Below are 24,696 nucleotides of genomic sequence, written 5' to 3'. Positions count from 1 at the left end.
AGGGCCAATTCTATAAATGTGTTCAATTTTTTCTTCTAGAATAGTCCAATCTGAATTGTTTATAGGCATATGATATTCATGACTTTGTACTATATTAGCTTGCTTTGAATTAGATCCTAATTTTAATTGTCTAAGAAATGCAGCCATGTCTAATATTTAATTAAATTTTTACTTAGACGGGAACAACCGAGCACTATGCCTGGAACATCCTATCCTGGACTTACCAACGGTCTAACAAGGCATCAAGTCTTACCAACGTTTTCAGTAAAAGTTTAATAAAACATGTAACATAAATGCATGAAATAGCCAAGTCAAAATAGAAACGTAATTCAAATAAAGTAAATGTAAATGCAAAGTTTAAATATGCGTATGCTCTTTAAACAAGGGTGTGGCTCTGATACCACTTCTAAGAAAAAAGATAAAGAAAAAGTGACCAGTATGGCATCCGAAGCATTTTCAAATGATTTTCTGATGAAAAAGATGATGCAGAATCCCGAGATGCTCAAGGAATATTTGGACTATTTACAAAAGCAAGATAAGGATGACAGAAGCGACAAAATAGAGGAGTCAGCAGGCTCATCTGAATCCACTTTTGATCCGTTTGGGGGACCATGCGGACAAGACCCAAATGACTTTTAAGTCAATCAAAGGGATTGCAATTTCAAAAGGAAAAGCAATCACTCAAAGATGTCGGCCACTTCTCAAAAGAAAATGAAATTCAAATTCAAATGAAGATTGAAATGAAGATTCAAGTGAAGCCCCGAGCCTCTATAAATAGAATTAGATTTTAGAAGATAGGCATCGGTGGAAAAACCCATTGGAGAAAATTTTAGACAGACCTCTTGTAACTCTCTCAATCCAGTTTTCAAATTCTCACCTACTCTCCCTAGTTTTTCAAAGTCATTGTACCATATTGTCAAAAGTTGAATAAGAAGCAAATTTCAATCATCAAGACTTCCGTGTGCTACTCAAAACCTTTCATTGTAAGTCCTCATACTTTATGATTATTGCAAGTTCAATTAAATACATGCATTCATATAAGTACCTGGGTTAGAAGTACCTGTTCTATCCCAGGTATTGAAATGTAATAAACATAAGTAGTTGGACTTACTTTTGATTCTTGAGTGACTAACGGAAGCTTGAAAGGAAATTCAACCTTGAAGACTTTATTGCAATGTTGAAATCTGGTACAAAGACTTTTGAGTACAAGGGTTGTTTAGAGTGGTTGGAAGTAGTAAGAAAACTAAGACAAGTCTATGAGTACTTCGGATATTTTTCGCGATGCCTCTTCTTCTGGAATTGTATGCTATTTATAGAGGCTCGAGTCTTCATTTCTTCTTCATTTCATCTGCATTTGAATTTTATTTTCCTTTTGTAGAGAAGTGGCCGACATTGAGTGATTCATTTTCTTTTTGAAATGGCCGACACTTTTGAATGACTCAAAAGTCATTTGGGTCTTGTCCGCATGATCCCCCGAAAGGATCAAAAGTTGATTCGGATGACTCTGTTGACTCGTCAAGTTTGGCGGTTTCTTCTTTTTTCTCTTGCTTTTGCAAATAGTCCAAATATTCCTTGAGTAGTCTTGGGTCTTGTAGCATCTTTTTCATTAAAAAATCATTTGAATTTGCCTCGGATGCCATCTCCGTCTCTTTTTCTTTTTCTTTCTTTATTGGAGTAGTATTTGAAGTTGGTGCCAGAATGATTGGTGTTGATGGAGAATTTGTAGTGGATTTTGAAGTAGTGGGTAACTGTCTTGTCCATTTGAGCTTATCTTCAGTAGTCAGGAATCTGATAACATTTACTTGATCTGCAAATTCTTGGTTGAATCCTGTCCACCATTTAATTTTGAATTCTCTCACCAATGACATTGGGAGTGGTTTTTCTAACTCTTGATGTATCTTGAAACTCCAGCAAAATATCCATGGAACTTTGAACTCTATATGAAATAAAATTGGTCTTGTGTATTCCTCCCCCTTTGCTCTTTTTAGATAGGTTTGAAATCCCATAAGCACATTCGGAGGTAGTATGTCTGATTGTGGTCCAAACCATTTCCACCAGTGATTGAACCAAATTGGAAATTCTCGATTGCAATTTTCTTTGAATGTGAAGAACCAAGAGTGATTGAATGGTCTAAAAAGGAAAGCACGATACCATGCCATTTTGTAGTCTTGGTATGTGAATCCATCTGGAATAAAATTTACTGAGAAGAATTTTTTGAAATAAAGAGAAGTCCATTCATTAGGAGAACAAACTTTCTTTATTATACATTTTGAGTGGCTTATAATGTTTGGATTCTTTTTATCTGGAATAGGGAATATTTCTACAGATTGAGTATCTGTAAGAATTAATTCATAATAATCTAGATTTTTGGAAGGTTCATCTGGTTGCCAATAACATTTTGGAGGAAAGATTCTTTGAACAGTTTGGTTGAGGGTAGAGTATAATGGTGTTTCTTGAAATCTGGTCAGGGTAATATGTTGAGTGAATGGTCTTGTGAAATAAATATTTTCTGTGGCTTTTTCTGGAGATTTTGGAGTTTGTTGAATAAATCTTATTGGAGGAAAAGTTGGAGTGCTAGCAGCTTGACTATATGTCAAAGCTGGAAAGTCTTGAAGTATTTGGAATCTATTTTGGTTTACAGGGGTTAGACTCATCTTATAATCTTGAGGAGTCTTGGGCCTGGAATTACCTGCTTTTGAATCCATAATCCTGCAAAATTAACAAATAATTCTGTTAAGGGTTTCTTTAAGCTGTCGAATTCGGTTTATAATGGGCTGAATATCTTCTGGAGGATGATTGGCTTTTTCTAGGACATTTTTGAAAATAATATTTGAATTAATCTGCCTTTTTAGAAGAAAGGCTTGTTCTTTGGGAGTGGTTGCAGACCAGAAACTATGTCTGATATGAACTATATCATGGTTTCGAATTTGAGAATAAGGAATAGGTTGAATAGTTTTGTCGGGATTTTTGATATAATAGGTAAATGGTCTATGGGAAATATTTATATCTCTTTTTTGAAGAATGAGGTTATCTCTTTTAGCTCGTAGTCTTCGAATGTATTCTTTATGAGTTTCACGTTCCATTTCCCTGTAAAAATTCTCTTGTCAAGAAGTCAGGAAGAGAATTATTCTCTCCTTTGATGAATTCTATATCAAAATCGAAAACTGAAAGAATTGCTTGCCATCTAGCAAATATTTGTTTTGAAACTATATTTTGAACATCTTTTTGTAAAATTTCTTTTGCTGATTTGCAGTCTATTCTGATAAAAAATTTTTTATTATATAAATCATCTTGGAATTTTGATATGCATAAAACTATGGATAAAATTTCTTTTTTTAATAGTTGAATAATTCTTTTGAGGATTAGACCATGTTCCTGAATGAAATCTAACTAATTCTTCTTTTGACTCTTCTAGTCGTTGTTTTAATATTCCTCCATATCCTAATTCTGATGCATCTGTTTCAATGATCATGAATGCTTTAGGATGTGGTAAACATAAACATGGTAATGATTTAATTTTTTCTTTTAAATATTTTATCTTTTGAGTATGTTCTTCTGTCCAAGGTCTTGGATTTTTCTTTAATCTATTGTATAAAATCGAACATTCTTGCCTTAATTTTGGGAAGAAATCTGCTATATAATTTAAACATCCTAAAAATCTTTGTAATTGATTTTTGTCTTTTAATATTTTTATTTCCTTTTTACAAAATTCTAGTAACTCTGAATTCATTTGTATTGGTCTAGCTTTTGTTGGAATATTCTTTTCATCAAAATCTTTTTCATAAGGTAATTCTATTATATGTTGTTTTCTATCCCAAAAGGCATTAGGAATATCTGCACAAATTTCTTTTTGAAATAATTCTTCTAATTCTAATATTCTTTTTTGTATTTTAATATCATTTAATTGTTCTTCAATTTTTAAATAATATTTTTCTTCCTTAATATAATTTATTTGTTGTTGTATTTTGGTTATACTATTTATTGTTTTGTAAATAGAAGAGCTTTGTAATATTTGTAATTCTCTTTGTTTTACTGGAGTTAAAAATCTAAATATAACCGTTTTTCCCATTATATTTATAGAAATTCCTTCATGACTTACAAAGAATGGATATATTTGAATTAAAAATGGTGTTCCTAATATTACATCACAATTTATATTTTTTACAATTATGAAATTGTGTCTAATACAGTAGTTATTATTGCATATTGATCCTTTTGTAAATTTGTATTTTACTTGTAAATTTTCTCCATTTGCTGCCATTAATGTTTCCTTAGTTTTTTCACAATATTTTGTAGGAATTATTCCTTCTTTAATACAATTTGTATCAGCTCCACTATCTATTAGAGTTACATAGGTTTTTTTGAAATCTTCTACAGTAATGGTTATTAAGGCATACCATTTTTGAAATGTTATTCGTTCTATAATGTTTAAATATTATTCTTCTTCTGGTCTTTCTGATATATGAATTTCTTCTGTTTTAGAATTAGAGGTTGAAGCTTGATTTTCTGTTAATGTTAATTTTGCTTCTATTTCTAAGTCTTTTGTTTTTAAATCTATTATTTTTTTTTGTAATTGCTTAACTTGTACTTTTAATATATTGATTTCTGTTTGAAGATCTTTAGTAGTTTCCTTTTTCATTATATTTATGTTTGGATATTTATCTATTAATTTCGAAATACTAAAGGGTTCTATAATTTTTGGCATTTTATCTTCTTGAATAATTAAACTTTTTAGTCTTTCTAAATATTCTTTTTTAGCTATTGGATCTTCGATTTTCTCTATTATATCTAATAAAAATTCTTTATCCTCTTTTTTAGTTATTACATTAATATATTTTGGAGTACAATTACAATTTTCTTCACTATCTGAACTAGAAATATCATTGTAATAATCATCTTCTGTACTTTGTTCTTTTTCATTTATTAATAAATTTATTAATTTGTTTTTAACTTCTTCATTGTTTACACAGATTTCTGAAATTTTTTCTTTTAATCTACATTTGTTTGCTTTATGTCCTATTTTTCCACATTTGTAACAAACAATTTTCTTTTTAATAAATCTTTTCTTTTTAGTTGGTTCATTTTCCTTGGGAGTTTTATATCTTGTTTTCTTAGAATATTTTTTAATTTTCTTTTTATAAGCTGATGGTGATTTAATTCTTTTAATTCCAAAAGCATCACAAAATGATCCTACTTCTTTTGTTTTAGATCCATATTTTATTTGTAATCTTAATTCTAAACATAATATTAATCCTTCTTTTTTCACAAAAGCAAATAATTGTCCAAAAGTAATGTTTTCAAATGAAATTACATCTGTTCCCATTTCCTTTTGTAAACTATCCATTATTCTTTGTGAAAATAAATTTGGTAATCCTGTTATGAATCTCTCTTTCCAGAATGAAGCATTACAGTCTGGTCTTCTTAATACATTTGTTAAGAACATATCTTTATACCATCTAAAATCTGATAAGGTCGGACATCTTAAATTTGTTAAAAATGTTTTATTAGAATTTAATTCTTCTTTTGGATTTCCTATAAAATACATTACTATTGTTACTATTAGAAATTCTGCAGCATCTGATTGTATCTGAATATTTCCTTGATCATCTTCTATTTCTTGAGTATGATCTAGTATTGATAATTTATCTTGTAATGTTAAGGCATTATCCCACCAATTTTTTAATTGTCCAGTAAATCCTGAGACTAATAATGTTGCAATATTTCTTTCTTGAATATTTTTTATTTTGTAAGCTAATCTTGCCATTCCCATTTCTTGCAAATTATTTAATACTTCATATTCAGCTTTGCCATCGATATTCCATTCATATATTGAATCTCTATCATATTTAGTAGTTCTAAATTTTGATCTTTCTTCATATTGAATATCTGGATGGCTTGGTCTTGGATAATAATTTTTTGAACTTACCATTTTCCAGTTTTTGTTGTTTTTATAAGTTTGTCTTTTTATTCTATTTATTTGATTTTCTTCTTCAAATTGGTTTTCTATTGGTAATATATTTTCTTCTATATCTGAATCTATTGATTCTTCTGTTGAATTTTCTGATTCTTCAGTAGAGTTTTCTTCTATTGTTTGATCTAATGTGTTTATTTTAGGTGTTGATGGTTTAGATTCTGTAGTTAGATTTTGTAATGCATTAGATATTTTATTTAATAAATTATCTGTATTATTTATATTTTGATTATTAATACTTTGTACTAAATCTTGTTCTTTTTCTCTTGTCAGACTTTTAGGTTGAAAATGAGGTGCTGATATATCATTAGGGAATTTTAAATCTGGTTTCTTTAGAGTATCAATTTTTGTATTTAATACTTCCATATGTTGAGATATTGTATGTAGAATTTGATTTGTATAATTATTTTGTTGATAGACTTTTTTAAGATCTTCAAGATTTATTGAATTATTTGTACTTGATTCAGCTTCTCGTCCCTTTTTAAAAGGTGAGGCTATAATCTCTCCTTGTCCCATATTAATTTTTACTTCCTGTAATGGAGGGTGTATTGAAGTTATAACTTGTTCATCTTTTAATTTCCATTTTTTATATAAATTGGTTTGAACATTTATTTGAGGTGTATTATATATATCATTTATTCCTAATTTTGACATATAAAATGATAACCATGTAAAGAAAGGAAAATCAAACTTTTGTTTGTCTAATTCACTTTTCCATTCTAGAATTAATTTTTCTTTATACTTTGATTCTAATTGAAAAAACCAAATTCTTTTTTCTGTATTTTCATCATCTTCAAAATTTTCTTGTAAATATTTATGATTTATCTTATATGGTTTATTTATAACATTTATTTCTCCTTGCATTTGTGAATGAGTTGGGGAATACTCTGATTGATTTTTATTTATAACTTCTGGTATTGGTGTTTTATATTTAAAATTTGAAGTACTTTCCATTGGAAAATTAATTTCAATTGACTCATAATTTGAACGTCTAGCTGGTAACCATGAATAAGAGGATTCTGGTCTTTCTCTTAATGAGGTGAATCTTATGAGTGTACTTCCATCTACTTTTTCTATGATATCTTCTGCAGTAGTCTGTTCTATATTTCTTGCTACTTGTGGATTTTTAATTTCAAATTCGCTTGGTATTGTTATTTCATTCCATTTTAATCTCTTTGGAATATATGTCGTAGGTCTATCTGCATCTACTTGTAATAAAGTTGTTTCGTCTTTAAGAGTTGGAGTCATTATAAATTTTGGATTTAAATGAGAAGATAAAGGTTTGTAATATAAAAAAGATATTTGTAAAGAAATATATTGGCACCAATTTAACTCTATATATGTTCCAAAATTTATATCTTATGAACCTTATATTTTTTTCCAACTTCTTCTCAGCCCATGGCTCAACTCTTTAATTGTACTAATCATTATAAAAATCAACTCAAAATAAACAAAGAAATTACACCCAATTCTATCACAATCACAAAAAATAAAAGATAAAAAAATTCAATTACTATAATTTACAAATGAAATATTAGGTAGTCATCTGAAAAAAAAAGAGTAAGAGAGAATATTAGAGAAAAAGGAAAGAGAAGAAAGTGATTTTTATTTTCTTTTTTTTAATATGTTTGAGGTTCATTTATTTGATATGTGGATTACTCCTTCCGTTTTATTGAAAGTGTAAACTTTTCTTTTTTGGTTGTCCCAAAATATTTGTCATATTTGGCGTTTCTAACGATTTTATACTCTGAAATTTCCCTTATACACTTCATGAATGATGTACAAAAACAAATGTGATAGGATTACTTTCTACTCTTTACTTTGACTACCACATGATTAAGTTCAAAAATGAAATAAAAGGAAAAATTTTTTTGTGGAGTGCACTATGCATAGAAAGCACATATTCCAAATATGACTAAATATATGGGACGGAGGGAGTATATATTAAGTGGGGGTAAATATAATTTTTTGTAATTAATAGGGGAAGTAAGTAATATTTTTAAAACTTTAAAAGTGCTAAGTGATATTAGAAGAAAACTCAAGGAAGGTTTTTGACATTATCCCTTTGCTTGTAAACTTTGGTGGGTTGGGATGGGACGGATCCGTTGGTATTCTGATTTACGTATTTGATTGGAAACAATCAAAAGGTTTTTCATTGTGTGCCCTTGAACCTTGCGCTAGTTTCTATTTTGATTTCTGAATTTTAAATTTAAACACTTTATACCTTAAAACTATTGCTATAATTATCCCATCTCAGTGCAACTTTTTTTTTAACATAATCTATAAAAACTAATGGGGATAGTAAGAATATAAGCATCATATTCCTTTAGCTTATTATTGTATTTAAACTAAACCCAATCTGTATCTAAACTACACCCAATCTGCTTGGGACATAAATGGTGATGTGTAGTGCAAATCAAGAAGAACTGCACACTAAAATGGTAGAATTTTCTAAATGAAACTTGCAATTTAAAACTGGAGAATGGACAATTCTTGAAGCATGATTAAATATTGTCTTTAAGGTTTTAATTTTCCCTACTACACTTAATATTTCCTACAGGATTAAGGCAATTTACCTTTAGAATACAAGAGAGAAAAAGAAGCATGTTAGCAAATGACAAGTTTCTTCTAACAAGAAAAAATCAAAAGACGAAAGTTAGTTTAATTCCTTAAAGACTTGTTAATTTATAAGAAAAAGCTGTTTTCCACTTGTATCTAATGTTCAGAACCAATGTCCCCTCAAAACACAACATTTTGCCAAAAAAACAACCGCCATTTGCAGCGAAAAAGTATAAAAAATGTCTAATCATTACTAGAATCCGACCTCAAATTGTGGACTAGATTCAAGGCTAGATTTTGGACAAAAAGCTACAAACTTTCTGGATAGAATCTGTCTATGAATCCATGGCCAGATTAGGAATTTGCTTGTGGATCCACATGGATCTCTCCACGAATCCTCATTTCTAGTTTTAAGTTTTACACAATTTCATTTACATCATTCACAATCCTCCACTTAATTTGTAAATGAACTAGCAAACTAACACAAACAATGCTATGCATAAAGAAAAGTATCATTCAATTTAAACTTTTCTTTTAATGTTGATATAACAGTAGAACTAACCAAATCAAGTTTGCTTATAGCATTAAACCATGATTTGCAAATTAAATAAGAAATACCACAAACATAGTATCAATCTGATTGATATATTCACAAAGAAATTTAGCACTATTACTGGCCATGTGTTCCATCCTAGTTTTATGATCATTGACAAAAGTAAACCAAATTTTGCTAAAAACAGTACCACTTTTATGATCATATATGTGAAAACACTCTCAAACTTTATATAACATGGGTGAAATTTATATAGAAAGTCCTAATGCTCATAACTACTTAAAAATTTGTTATTTGCCCTTAAATCTTTCATCTGGTTGTAGTGCTAGAATAAAGATAGGGTTCCTATTGTTAGTAATCTTAGACAAATAATTTCAACACCATACCCAATGATGTCGTATTCATTAAGTCCCTTGGCAAGAGTTTAGTCAACGGATCAACTAAATTGTTATATATTCTTACAAATACAATAGTCACGATGCCATCTCGCAGCATTCATATAAGATAGTCATGTCTTAGACTGATATGTCTTGTTTTACCATTGTACATCTTATTTAAGACTCTAGACATAGTGGCTTCACTATTTCAATATAAAGAAATCGGAGGCATAGGTTGTGGCTACTGTAGACACCAAAATTTTGTCAATTTTTAATATTTTCTTGAAATTTTCATCTATTTATAGGTCATTTATTTTCATGTATTTTAATGTGTGTTTTATTATTTTGCAGGTTTACCAAAAAAAAAAAAGAAGAGAAAGAAAAAAAGAAAAAAAAAGGAGAAAAAGAAAATCCAAAAATCACCCTAATCATTTTGTCTCACCAAATATACTATTAACCCAATTTAACACTCCATATCTTCCATATTTTTTGTTGCTTTATTTTGACCATAAGCAATGATTGATAGGGTATTTTACTACACTACAAATTTTAAAATTTTTTACCTTATTTTCGCAAGTATACGGTTTGTTTATTGAGTATTCGGATAATAGGTGTCAATCCCACAGGGACTTAGAAATGGGGCAATCACTTGAGTTTAATTACTTGCTTTATTATCTAGATAATCAAAATTTAAGAAAGTAAAAGCAAGGAAAGTTAATTAGGCGGCAAAACCGACCATAAAAGTTAGTTTAGGCAGTATAATCGGCCAGAAGAGTTAGAAGTTAGTTTAGACGGTACAACCGGTCATAAAAGTTATAAGCAAATAATGTAAAACCGGCATTAGGTGGTAAAAGCAACCATACAGGTGGTAAGTTGCAAAAAAGTAAAGACAAGTTAGATTAGAATTACTTAAAAATTAGGTAAGAGAATCCTGGGGATTAGAATCCCTTGTTATGTCAAGTTTAGAAGTTAATTAATGTGATTATGCTTATGCTTCCATGAATTGTCAAGAAATAACTTCCAAATGGATATCTTTGCTTTTGCCAATGGACATTTAAGAGAAACCGTCTTGGCTAATTCCTCTAGAAATTGCTTTTGCCAATTCCTTTAACTCATTGAATCATCTTTTACCTATGTTCATAGAGAAAGGGTAAGAAACAAATTAAATAAGCTTAATAAAGTTATTATAATTCCAACCAACTATTATTCACTACTTTCGTGAGAATAAAACTAATGTTTAAGAACTTAAATCTATTAGAAGGCAAACTTTCATTGCTCAACTTTATCAAATCATTCATAGTTGATGGCCAAACAACTATAAAGTATAAGCACAAGTAATCAAACTAACAAATCATGAAAAAGCATAATCATCCCTTAACTACTTCCAAATCAAAACTATAACAAGTTCATCTTCACCCTAAAATATGAAAAAGCTTAGTTAGACATCATATTAAGAACATATAAGCATGAACAACTTGTAACAAAGCATAGCAAATAAGAACAAAAGACAAAGTTTAGGAAGAAAATTTCTTATTCAATATCTTGAAGTTTGAATTCTTAAATTCCTTCACAAGTTGATCTCTCAAATAAGTTTGATACAAGAGTGTTTGCACCTCCCTCTCAAAGCCCTTTAAACAAAGAAAGAAACTCTCAATATGAAACTAGAGTTAAACTACTTCTACTCTACTCTACAATGTGCTATCTCTTGCTAACATGATTCTCAAATGAATCAGATTCAAGAGGTATTTATAGATATTTTGGAAGAGAAGATGTTCTCATAATGTAGACACAAAGTTGTTTTCTACTTCTCCAACTCAATTCTAGCTAGTTCCAGCCATTTTTCTTGCAGAGGAATTGGTCAAAAAGGTTGTGTGAACAAAATGCAAGTTGTAGAGCAAGTTGCAGCCATGAATCAAGGATCCGCGAGCCTATACCTCGAAGATTGCCTCATGGATCTTCGTTGCACTTAGTTTTGCACTCTCAAATTCAATCTCAACTTTGCTCTGTTTTTTGTCCAATTTCAACTATAACTTTCTTGATGATGGAGGCTGAATTAGCTCTTGCACAAAACATGAAAGTTGTAACTCTTTGAATCAGCTTTCCAATGGATTAAGAATCATCTCACTTAGATTTGTGTTGTCTGATAAATGACCAAAATACCCCTAACTAGTAAATGCTCTGTTTCAGCTTTTGACAGAAAATTTTCCCCACTATATTTCAACTTTTTAGCTAGGAAGCTCAATGAACTAGATTTCAATGTCTCATAAGAATTGTAGAGCTATGTCTTAGCTTCAAAATGGCTTAAGAATCACCTCAATCGGATACTTTTAGCTCAAGATATCGCCAAAATTCCACGACATATCAAAGTTATGAAACTCCTTTTGTCCTCAATCAATTCATATAAGACGAAAACCTACAAAAAACAACATAATCTTGCATATTATCCCACACTTTTGCATATTTTGGTTAAGAAATACTACTTGTATGAAAATTAACTTATAAAAGAATTCAAATCTTTCATTTTAACTTAAAACACACAAAAAACATAACCTAAAACCTAACTAAAAATACGTCAACTAAAGGCTAATCAATGATCACCACACTTGAACTATTACTTGTCCTCAAACAATTAAGAATTACAAACCATTACAATAGTTCAAATATAACCCTTTGTACTCATGTATCTTTCAAATTCATTTCCTTCTATGCCATCTATGATCAGAAGGGGTTGAGTTTTGTGTTGAGACTTTTCAGAAAAATGACTCCAAAGCCTTTAATGTGGAGTTCAAAGTTGCTTACCTCACAGCTCTTGGCAGGACAACAACAACTGGGTTTTGCTTCTCCGCAAAGATTTGCATATTTTCTTGAAAATTTCCACTCCGATTTCGACTTCAGCAAGCATCAGAGGTAACTATTATTCCTTCTCCTCTATTGATTCGATGTTGGCATGAGATCTAAATGGGCCACATGAGAGTTCTAAGTTTATGGATTTTAAATCTCATTTTGGATGATTTATGATGTTTGGGAGTTTTGTTTGATGATTTGCATGAGTTCACAACATTGCAAGGATCATGCTTGTATTCAAAAACTGATCTAAAAAGCTATTGGAATGTTTTCGGGCGAGATTCCGATGGTTTGTTCTTGTTTCCGACTGGCCTTTGTTCTTGACATCTTTTTGTTGTCTCACTTGTTTGATCTTCCAAGTGTTTATGTTTGTTATTGGGTCTTGTTCAAGACATGGGCCACATATTTTTTATGTTGGATTTTTGTAACACCAAATTTTTGCCAAATTTTTATCAAAATTTATGTTTTCTTGAATATTTCTATTTGATAAGTCATTTATTTTCCCGCATTTTTTTAAGTATATTTTGTCTCATTTGTGTAGATTTATCTTTAAAAAAAAAGAGAAGATAAGGAAAATATAAAAAAAAGAATCAAAAATCAAAAATCAAAAAAATCAAAAAGTAAAAAATCAAATCAAAATCAAATTATTACTAAACTTACACATCTTCATCATTTTTCCCACCAAATACACTTAGCCCATTTTTACACTCCATTCTCATGGACCTTTTCTTCTCATTTTGGTGAAAAATCCATAATGTTATCTCAGGGATCCATCTTGTCATTTGGGAAGAAGATAATCATTTTGGCCAACCTAATACGCCACCCTCAATTAACTCTCTCGGCCTTTTCTTTCTTTGGCTCTGGAGACAAAAAGCAACAACAAGAAGCACTCTCCATTCCCGAACTCACTCTCGGCTCTCCCCTTCCCAATTTCACATACACTCCCCACACCAACAACAATCCCCATTCCTCTCTCTCGGATACAAGGAGAAAAGAAAAAGAAAATAGAAAGGAGGAGTTAAGGGAACAAGTGGGGGAGGTTACCATAATAAAAAATCGCCATTGCCACTACCGCTGTGTAATTTCTCCACTGCCAGGCAAGGTAAGGCTCTCGCTTTTTCTTTTTCTTTTCCTTGCTATTCCTTGCCTTAAATTCAAAGTTGGTGCTGAAATTTTCCTTGGTTACCCAAATTCTTTATGTCCTGTACCATAAGCATGTCTAGACATTAGTTTGTTTCTTTCTCTTGTTGGTTTTGCTATTATTATGTTGTTGGGGAAATGGTATAACCAGATTAGGGAGAAAGGAAGTACGGTTGGTGTATGCATTATTTGTGTTTGATAAAATGCCAAAGTAAAAAAAAATGAATTTTAGGGACTGTTTTGCCTTAATGTAGTCTTTTGTTGTTGTGTTCTTGTTAACTAAGATTATAGTTGTAATGTAAAAGCTATAAGGAGTGTTTTGGCATAAATTTTATGATTTTTGGTGAAGATTTGAGGTTTTAAAAATATAAAAGTTGGGCTGTTTATTTTACATTTTGGACACTTTCAGATCATCTTTTGTAAAAACTAACTCCGAAAATGGAATCTACGTGAAAAATGGAGTGGGGGGTGTATTTTGACATTTTTTTTTGTGACTGGAAAATTCGCCAGTGGCAGGCGGTGGCGTCGCCGGCGGCCGCCATGGCCGTCAGCTGAAGCTTCTTCAACTGGCCGAAGAAGCAGAGAAAGAAATGATTGGGGAAGAAAGAAAAGAAAGGAAAGAAAAGAGAGAAAAAAAACGGTTTGGGCTAATGTTTGTTTTTCTGATGGGCCAAGAGTTAGTTTTGGTTGGGTCTTGGAAATGGGTTTGTTCTATTTCTTTTGGGTTTCGGTTGGGCTAGAAGGTCAGAGCCCATGCATTTTTTGATTGGGCTTGAGTGATAAAAAGATGGGCTGGCCAGCTCGTTTCTCTTGGACTTTCGGCTGGGCTTAGGAATATTTGGCCCAAAGAAATAAAAATGATGGCCCAGTGGCTTGATTTGTTAAGGAATAAGAAAACGTTTTCGCATATCAGTCCCTGTGCTTTCAAGTATTTTCACTGCAGCCCAGACCATTTTAAATTTCTTGCATGTAGGTCCTTAAATTAATTGCATTTTGGTCCCTGAATTTTATCTTTCATTTAATTTTGATCTCTGAATTTTGGAAAAATATAATTTTATCCCCAAAAGTTTTTTCAATTTTTGCAATTCAGTCCCTAGTGAATTTTGACTCTCTTTATTATGATTGCTTCTTTTTCTTTAATAGCCAATTATGTTACTTTTGAGTATGTTTAACTTGTAATTTTTAGATGTTTTTAAATCTATTTACATTTGACATGTTAAGGTGAATTTAGTAGTTTCATTATTATTATTATTATTTCAATTAAATTGGTGCTATGATTCTTTTGTTCATTGTGAGTATAAATAGGACAATTTGACTCCATTTAGTCACCACTTAAAAAAGGAGGTACCCCTATTTTATTATTTCAATGTCAATTCGTGCTCTTATGTGCTCCTATGTGTTCCTATGTATTTATATATTTTTATATGCTTTATTTATTAGATTTAAATGTTCATTTAAATTTTCTTATATTATATTTGTTTAGTTAATTTTTATAATTATTCGAGAAGCATTTAAATACCTCAAGAATGTAATAGATAGGATAACTAGTTTTATTGTATCATATCTTTCCCATTTTAGATTGTAGTTAGATTCCCCGATGTAATAGATAGGTTGCGTGTTTATGTGGCTTATGTGTTATATGTTTTACCCGCTTTCCTTAGGATTTTTGCCTCTAGATATTATGTTTACGTGTTATGTGCTACGTGTTCTTATGTGTTTATTTGTTTTAATTTATGCTTTATTTGTTTTACTATGTAATATTAATGCATGACGTCACCACACTAGTCCAGCGCTAGTTGTGGCTTCTCTCTCCACTTACTTGCTAATCCAACGCTAGTAAGGATTTTTAGAAATGGGCTAGTCCAACGCTAGACCCTTTAGGTCGTCTTGCGCTAGATTCATCTTTGTGTATTATTCACTACATTTTTATGCATATTTTCATTTTTAGGATCTTTTCTCATTTGTATGATATTCCCTATTATATTATCTCCTACCCTCTATAGGTGCTAATCATGTCATTTAGAATTGCATCTCATTTAAGCTAGTTCATTTGCTTGTTTATGTTTGAATAATTATTTTTCAAACATGGGAAATGGGTGATTATAATTTTTTAGTTTAAATATCCCATTAATCCCTGTATAAGAAAATTATGTCACGAGTTTTTGCCTCCCGTACCCTTTATGTTGCATTCCCTTTTTCTTTGATCACTTATATCTATGTATATAATTTAATTTCTTTTCTTTACTTTTAATTTCATCTCGTGACACCTTCAAGGAATTATTTTGGCCTTCGCAATTAATGCGATTGGTTCAATTAAACTCTTGAATGAACATTTTGTCCCTTTCGATATTTTTATAAATTTAGATTTGCATCCATGTAGGAAACATCCAAACGTGATAAAATTAAGGGTTAGATTAGGAAAATTTTGACTAAACCTCGCAACTAGTTTAGAGTAGGTTGAAAGGGTGCCTTAGATTTGATTTAATCAAACATTTTGTGACAGCCCCACCTTCCCCTAAGGCGAACCAAAGAGGTTAGCGGACTGCCTGCCCAACTCTCGCCAGGACTAACGGTGCAGTATAGAGCGATCTTTCACATTCCGGAACTTATAACGCGCGCAAATAAGGCAAAAGGGCAAAATAACCCAAAATAAAAGAAAATGAAATCCGGAGTCGGCCATGAATAGTAACCGACTCGTCCGAACTCAACCAAATATCGAATTACATATACCACATAACATTTAGCCTTTACAAACCAAAATGACATTTAAAAATGATACAAAAGTCACTACATATATGGTTTGCCAAAACAAAAGTGAAAACGGCCCTAATGATACATTTAGGGTCCCATTTTATATACAATACAAAAGAGTCATTCATCTAGTTCATTCGGCAACCATTTATCAAAATTCATTCCAAAAGAGTCATATTCCTGTAAGGAAAACAAAAGGAACGGGGTGAGCTAATTGCCCAGTGAGAATACAACTCAAGCAACCAAGTTCATGGATACATCAAGCTTAACAGTCCAATTTACCAAAATAAACAAAGCCACACATTAATAATGAGGATAAAAGGATACGGGTGGCTCTCAAGAGCCCTTTTCCTCGTTTGAATTCTTGATCAGGTCTCATTGACTCTCCGTCAATGTCTGAAAGGTAACCAACCGTAGACTCCTCTTAACTTCCATTCCCTTCCTCCTAACATTCCTCAACCGGGCCCGAAATCCAAACACTTGCATTGTGGTATTACTCGAGTAAACCGGAATCAAGAGTCTCTCATACTACAAGATTCCCTATGATGTTGCCCCAAGACACATTAATTGGCACGACCAATCCCTCGCCGGCTCGATTCAATCAATAACCAATGGGGTTGAGCTCATGGATAATATTTGAAGTCATGTATTTCATTTCATATAACATTTCATATAACATTTCATATAACATGCGAAACAATAAGTGAAAGTGATAAAGTACACTCTCACTTGGATCAATCAACATTCAACATTTCAAGTACAAAGATCAAAGCCATGTAACAGCACATAAGTGAGTAGTACACTCACCAAGCTAGCACAATGTGGTTTCAAACACTTTAGTCAAAAGAACGTTGTGCACCACCGTCACGCCCTAAAAACATGCAAACAAATACAATGAGACTCGATAACGAGTCATAAACCAAGGCCAAACATGACCCCAATAAGGTTCCATAAACATTTACAAACAATAGAGGAAACCAGAAATTATGAAAGGGCTTTAACTAAGGCCTTGATAAGAAAACCGGATTTGACCTCATAATGCGGTAATGGCACAACTCTCACTACAATTATCGGATAGGGGTGTAAGACCCACCGTATCGAAGCCAAGAAACAGAGCTACAACAATGTAGAAGGTCACTCAATCCAGTTCCTAACACAACTAGGTCAAATATGCAAAATACTATACCAGAATTCCCAAAACAGGTTTGCAAATCGCAGAAAACTGTAATCGGTATATCTCAGTCCATACAAGTCCAAATGCCGAAATTCCAAAGGCATATGATAGCTAAGACATTCAGCTACATTTCATCAGAAGACACCAACTTCAAAATCCAAACCAATTCCAGTCAAAATAGCCAAATACAAACTCAGTTTTCGTATTCTGACCAAAGCAGAACAGCTACAGTAATTTCGTCATAACTCACTCTACACTAATCCAAATGCTCTGAAATTTTACAGGCACCTTAAACACATCAATACCTACAACTTTCATGTTTTGAGCAAAGTCCAATTCAGCCTCTAACCCTATGATCTAAAACCAGACAGAATTGGGGATTTATGAACCCTAACTTTCCATTTTTCCATCCAAATCTAAAATTGATTGCATTTATCAACAATTCACTCCTACTAGAGTCATTTTAAACCATTACCATTCATCATACAAGGCCACAACATCCCATTCATATTAAACCAGAAAATTCATCATAAAATGGAAAACTTCACCAAAACTCTTCAAATCAAGAAATAAATCATATATTCCCACACTCAAGCCACCTCTAAGCATAATATAACCATCATTAGGTGTAGTAGGGTGTTCAAGCATCACTTACCAAGTAACAAGAGATGTAGAGAGGTTGGCCACCTTAGACCTTCAAACAAACTTCACTAATACACTTATTAGCACTAGAAGAAAGGTTTTTATGGATTGAAATCTAATCTAAGCTTTTGTTTGTAGAAGATTGAAGCATATGGAAGCTTGAAAGTTGAAGAAATTTCCTTCCTTCTTGAGCTTAGAGAGCCGGCCACCAAGGAGAGAAAATGGTGAATTTTGTGCAATTTTTTGATATATAATTCTTTGGTAAAAAAAAAGTCAAGAATGTGAATAGTGTTTCTTAAAGTCCAACCAATGAGAAGGTGACACTTGTCACACTCATTAATGCATTCTTATTTTTCTTTTTCCCCCTCACATCAATCACTTCACACATTCTACTTATCTCTTAACACCCGATAAATTTTACACAGTATCCGAAACTTAACCTTATTGGTCGAATTTTTCCGAACTTTTCGCACTAGTGGGTCCCACGTCCACTATCTGCTCTTAATTTTCTAAAAACTCACCAATGCTAGAAAAATCATCTAAAAACTATAATTACTCATAAAATTCACCAGGAAAATATTCCTAAGCCAGAAAATGCAGAAAACATGCAATTAAAGAGAAAATAAACCCTAGGAAAATAATTAGGGTTTTACGGGTTCTCACACATTTACCTTCCCTTTCTTCAATCGTGACTCCCGAACCCATTTTCTCTTATTTTTTCAAAGACCTGGAGTTGTTAAAAGGGTTTTTATTTTATCTTATTTTTATCAAAAATATTTTTGGGGTGACTTGTTACACCCAAATTCAATACCAAGTGGCGACTCCTCTTTTTCTTAAAAAACCCTTTTTAGACTAAATTTTTGGATCCAAATTGTCGCATTTTTTAAAGTCCTATTTTAGGTCCTTTTTCACTTATTTTAAATAAAATCACATCTTTTATGAATACCCTTTTTTTTTTATTTTTTCATCGCGAAAAATGAGGCGCGACAACTTGGCGACTCCACTGGGGAACGCTAGAGAGTCCAAGCACTTGGTTTAGTCGTCTTTTCTCTTTTTAACCCTTATATTTATCATATTTGGATGTTTTAGTTTGCATTTTTCTTTTTTATGTATGTTTTGCATTTCACACTCGTAATCGTTCCTTGTCTTACGTGTATGTGATGAATGACTTATTTATTTACTTATTTGTATCGCGCTTTGTATTTGGGTGGGGGGAATATCACCTTAGAGCCTCCACACGTGTTTTAATTATAATCTCTCCCCTCAAAAAGGAAACACCTCATACGTGCATGCATTGCTTTTTACCCTATTTTTATTTTCTCGTGGGCGCCATCCCACATTTCCTTGTAGGATTAGAATCGATTTCCTTAGATATGCGGATGGTGTGCGCTGCGCCCATAGCGGTACCTAAGGGATCACTCAAGCCACCGACCGAAGGCCTTGGGATTGATGACCCTCCGCTCTTTTGTCTGAAGGCTTGGGAGCCTGAATTTTATCGAGTCTGGATGCATTAGTAAGCCAAATCTCATGCATCCATTGTCGCGCCCCACTTTTTGATGTGTGAAAGTAGTGTATGTGAACGTGTGTGAAAGTGAAAATAAAAGGCCGTGGGATTGTAAAATGCGACGGTTTGGCCTAAACAAAGGATTTTAGATAGAAAAGAAGTCGCCACTTGGTATAGAGTTAGGGTGTACCAAGTCACCCAAAAAAGTGATTTTTTGAAAAAAAAAAGTAAACAAACCATTTTTAAAAATTTTTTAGGTCTACGGAACCAAAGAAAGGGATCGGGGGTCACATTTGATAAGGGAGAAGGCAAAGGCAAAGCCTAAGGCACTCCCTTACCCTAACCAAAGTTAGTTGCGTGACTTAGCCCTTCTTTTCCTATTTCTTCTACCCAAAGTATGTGTTGCATGTAGGATATGACTAATGGATGCGAAAAAAAAGGAAAATGCAATCCTAAATCTAAAATGTCTCTTATGAGGCTTTTTGGTCCCAATCACAAGGGTTGTGATGGGCAATAAGGAAAACTCTCATAGAGGTCACGGGTAATGCAAATGAAGACCCAAATATGAGTGCAAGTGTGAAAATGTAAGAAGAATGCAAAATAAAATAAAAATAAAAATACAAATGTAAGTGCAAGTGTGCAAATGTAAGAAGAGTGCAAGTGTGCAAATGTAAGAAGAGTGCATGTGTGCAAATGTAAGAAAAGTGCATGTGTGCCCATTGAGAAAATAAAGGTGTTTGTGTGCAAGTGGATGAAAATATGGTATAATGGTAGTAAGTGCAATTGGGTGCAATTTGTGATGTAGAAAAATAAATAAGTGATAGGGAAAGCAAAAAAAAAAATGTACGAACATGGCATGTGGATTGAGAAAAATATAAGTAGTGAGAGAATGTGGGTAAAGAAAGTGAGGAAGTGATATGAGAGTGTATGAACCTAAAGGAATGCATCAAGTCGGGTACGGGAATGACTCCTAACTTCACGATTTTAATTTTCCCTTTGATTAGAAGGAAGAACTAGCGTGCTAAGGCTATTTTGTAGCTATACTCGCTCGTTTCCCTTATCGAAAGGGGACTCTCAAGCAAATGTACCCTATAACTAGCATGAAGATGCAAAAACCTAAAATGAAGGGGAAATGGTTGGAGGAGCATGCCAAATGCTAGAAAACTAATAAAAATGCATGGAATGTAGTGAGACATACAAAAAATGCACTAGCGAGAGTGACGGGTCTAATGGGTCTAGCATTGGACTAGCCCTTCACTAAATGCTTTATCACAAGCGTTGGACTTGTGAGGATTAAAAGGGAGGACCATGACTAGCGTTGGACTAGCCATGGTATACGCATTTATCCATCACATTCATCTACGATTATAGAAAGCAAGTAGACATGCAAGTCACCTATAAACACGTAGCACATAACACTTAGCATGCTCGACTAAATGCAAGAGCCTAATAAAGCAAATTAACACATAGCAACAAAAGCAAGCAACCAAGCTAATGAACCTATTACATTTGCTAGCTAGGCACACGTCTTCAATAGGTCTTCATCAAATGCTCCCCAAGCCCTATCTATTACAAGCCAAGAGGTGTACACATACCCCATAAATAAAAGAATGACTTAATAAAAAGCAAAAGTAAATGAAATAAATGAAAGGAATTAAGGAAAGGCAAGGAAAGCAAAGTAGACATGCAATTCTCACTTAACACGTTGGATCACATAGGAGAAATAAAACCAAGGAGATAGAGGTTATCTCCCTTGAGTTGAAGCCTTAATGGAGTGAAATTACTTATTTACCCTCCAAAAGTAAAGAAAAGGTCAAGACACCAATTTAATTTGAGACAATTAAAGAAAATATGCAAATACAAAACTCACTTGATCATAAAGCTCTTAAAATCATGAATTAAGTGCAATTTAAACAAAGTATGGTAGTTAATTGACGCAAACAAGCAATGAAAAGTTGTAAATTAGAGCTGCCAAGGACCAAATTGAGGAAATTATTCAATTGGTTGGGTCATAGTGAAGCAAGGAGAGACTTGAGAGGTTAGAGTACAAATTTTCCTTTGGCCTTCATGCATGCATACGTAGAAGGCTTAAGCTTCTGCAACTAAAAAAATGAAGGCTGCTGCCTTTTGTTTCCAAGTTTGCTGCAATTTCCCAGCCACGACTTCATCCGTTTCATCATGCAAATAAATTTATCAAACCAGAAATTATTGACTACATCAAAACGCGAAATTTTGTTTACAGGATTAAGGTGGCAAATCTAGTTTGACCGACAACAAAAGAAAGAAAGAAAACTGCAGCAAGATTTTTCTTTTGGCAACCACAAACCAAGCAAACTGCTGCATTTTGTTTCACTTAGCTGAGACACATCCATGCAAAGCAACCCAAGAAAATCCCAATGGACTTGATAGCTCAACTCAAAATACAAGAACCTTGGGGCGAAGGGGAGAGGAAAGATAAACAACATAATAAAATGCTATGATCACTTGCTGAAAAAACATTTGCTTAGACTTTCCAAGAGAAAACAAACCAAGAACCAAATAATAAACACTGATGACCTTAAACACCAAGTTCCCAATCACGCACGTGACATCTTAGTCAAGCTGCAAACCAATCAAGCGTTTGAAACAAAGCCAAAACTTCGGCCATCTAAGGAAAAGAAAAGGTATCTGCTCACGCTGCTGCAACAGGACCAAGAGCTTTGAGCTTGTTGCAGCAGATTTTATGCGCAACTCTAAGCGCAAAGTACACTAAGACCAGGTAAACAGGCTTTTCAAACATTCTTCCTAGTTTTCAACATAAAAATCTTAGGCTGAAACACAAAATTCAGAAAGAAAGAGCGTGCAAAAATGGAAATAAAATTTCTGCAACTTCCAACAATGGGGTTTAAGACATATGCAGCCAACAAAATTCAAACGAATAGCAACCTTTCGAACCAAAACAACACTTTATGCATCCTATCATTAAGACCCCACCATAAACCATGCATTCCCTAGAATTCTCCAACCCAGATTGCGCACAAAGACAAGCAAATCAACACTCTCACAAACTCATGTAACCCAGGTTTCAAGCAGGATGATCAGCAAGACGACAAGGAAGGGAAAATATCTATAACAACCCAGGTTATCCAACTTTAACAGCAACAAATAACTCAGTATTTGTGAGAACCCTGAAAATAGATATATATGCCAGTGCATATTTCATTTGCATTTCTTTTATTCCTTAATAATTTCTAGCATTACTTTTACTTGTTCGCAACTAAGTACGTAAAAATAGGGTTATGTGAAAAATAATATAATTTTCCTAAGTTATGAAATTTCTTGGTTTTGCTAGACTAAATTAATATCTTTAGAGTTAGATTAAATTTTTCGCCTTAGCATAAAATATTAGAATACTTAAATTCCCTTATGCGAAATTAATGACACTTGAGTCGATAAACTTACTATCTTAAAACAAATTATTTAAATTCCAATGATTAATTCCAATTAGTTGCTAATGTTAAATGTTAATAGGAATTTCCGCGTTAAGATGAAAACCAATGAATTTTAGAGAAACATGATACTAATATACTAAACATACTTAAGGCGTGAAAATTTCGATAATTATAGTCTTATCCTTCTTTGTTTTCACAATAAGTGCGTAAAAATAATTTTATGTGCAAACTGACACACTTGTATTAAACTATTATTTCACTTGACTTTATATTACTAAATTGATAAATTTCGAGTTAGACTAACTCTATATCTTGAGAATAAATAATTGGAAATTCTGATAACTAATTTAATCGCTAAATAATGTTAGGAACCTTAATATTAAATTGTAATCGATAAATATTCGATAAAAATGGTTTAAGTATACTAGTGTATAATTAGGCTTTCAAATCACGCTTGGGGATAATTTTTGGAGTTAAGTTAGAATTGAGGGATTAAGTTGAGGTTAGGGAGCAAAGTGAAAAGACTAAAATGCCCTTGCAACCACAGCATTTCCATGCAAGCCAAACAAACCCTCTGACAGCATTTTAAATCACCGCAACCATCCGCCAATCACATTTTTACTAATTCTATACGCAACCATCTCGTACACTCAATCCCTTCTCCTAAACCGCGGCACCATACACCTTCCTCTCCATTTCATATCTCAAACCGCCATTCCATTTCCTCTGCACCACTTTCCCGCAGACCACAATACTTCCTCTCCACAACCACATCTCATCTCTTTCCCTGCCTTAGACCGAGAGTAAATAAGAGAGAGAACCTTGTGAGCTGCCATCTTGTAATCATTGACCAAGAAGAGCTGTCCACGAGCTGCAATTTTTTTTTTCTGTTCTGTCCGCGAGCTGAGGGAAGAGACCAGGAGACCATCGCACCTTTTCCTCTCCTAGCTGTGGCCATTTCCAACTCCAACCAACCGAAATCAACCCCACCACAACACCACTCCAGCCGCAACTCAGGAACCAGGACCAACCAACCTGCGCTTGAAGCCGAGAGGAAGGAAAGAAAGATCCTAGATTTTCCTGTGTGAGCTTAGCTTGTATCTGAGGTAATTTCTGGACTAATTAAGTTAATTACTAGTAGATGAAGCCATATCAGAGCTTGCATGTGTGGCTTGTGCAGTCGGTTGATGAAATCAAGTCACTAGAGAAAAATTCTGTATTGGCTAAATGTTTCTGCCGAGGAACTGGTTTGGAAATGTAACTTTATTTCTGATTCCTTGCGACAATCTGAGTTCAATTAGATGTTTAACCAACTAAAAACAAGAAGGTTAAGTCATCTAGGAACATGCACGTGATTTTAGGCAGCCGGATTTGTAATTAAGAAAAGAAGAAAACTGATGAGTGCAAGTTTGAGACTGCCGAGAGCTTACCTTGTTTAATGCAGCTTGATTTGGTTTAATTTTGTTGTTTGAGCTTATAACCATAATTAGCTAGCTAATAACAAGTTAATTAGGCTCTGCATGTAGTTAATTAATTAGTTTAAACTAGAAAAATAAAATCAAAATGCAATCTGCCACATGCATGTTCATCCGAGCCAAGTTGGAATAATTTTTAGAAATTTTGATGTTAATGGCTATTATTTGAACTCGATTTCTAAACTGGAAATGTTAATCAGTGGTTAAGCATCTGCATATTGAATTTGAGCTCCTAACACCTTGACTTAACCAAGGAAAATCTGGTTTTAGAACCA

At 32.8% G+C, this 24,696-nt stretch overlaps 2 long non-coding RNA genes across 2 annotated transcripts; both read left to right on the top strand.

Moving 5' to 3' along the window:
* The first annotated feature begins 809 nt into the window (after window positions 1–809).
* LOC140013923 (uncharacterized) lies at window positions 810–6,437 on the top strand. The gene is made up of 2 exons (XR_011820776.1): window positions 810–983; window positions 6,245–6,437. It is a non-coding gene; the product is annotated as an uncharacterized lncRNA (long non-coding RNA).
* Window positions 6,438–12,094: 5,657 nt separating this feature from the next.
* LOC140013886 (uncharacterized) lies at window positions 12,095–14,351 on the top strand. Its single transcript, XR_011820728.1, has 2 exons — window positions 12,095–12,367; window positions 13,071–14,351. It is a non-coding gene; the product is annotated as an uncharacterized lncRNA (long non-coding RNA).
* The last annotated feature ends 10,345 nt before the right edge of the window (window positions 14,352–24,696 follow it).

This window comes from Coffea arabica, chromosome 8c, assembly GCF_036785885.1.
Source record: "Coffea arabica cultivar ET-39 chromosome 8c, Coffea Arabica ET-39 HiFi, whole genome shotgun sequence".
In the NCBI taxonomy this organism is placed as follows: domain Eukaryota; kingdom Viridiplantae; phylum Streptophyta; class Magnoliopsida; order Gentianales; family Rubiaceae; genus Coffea; species Coffea arabica.
This window is presented reverse-complemented; position numbering and strand designations above follow the sequence as displayed.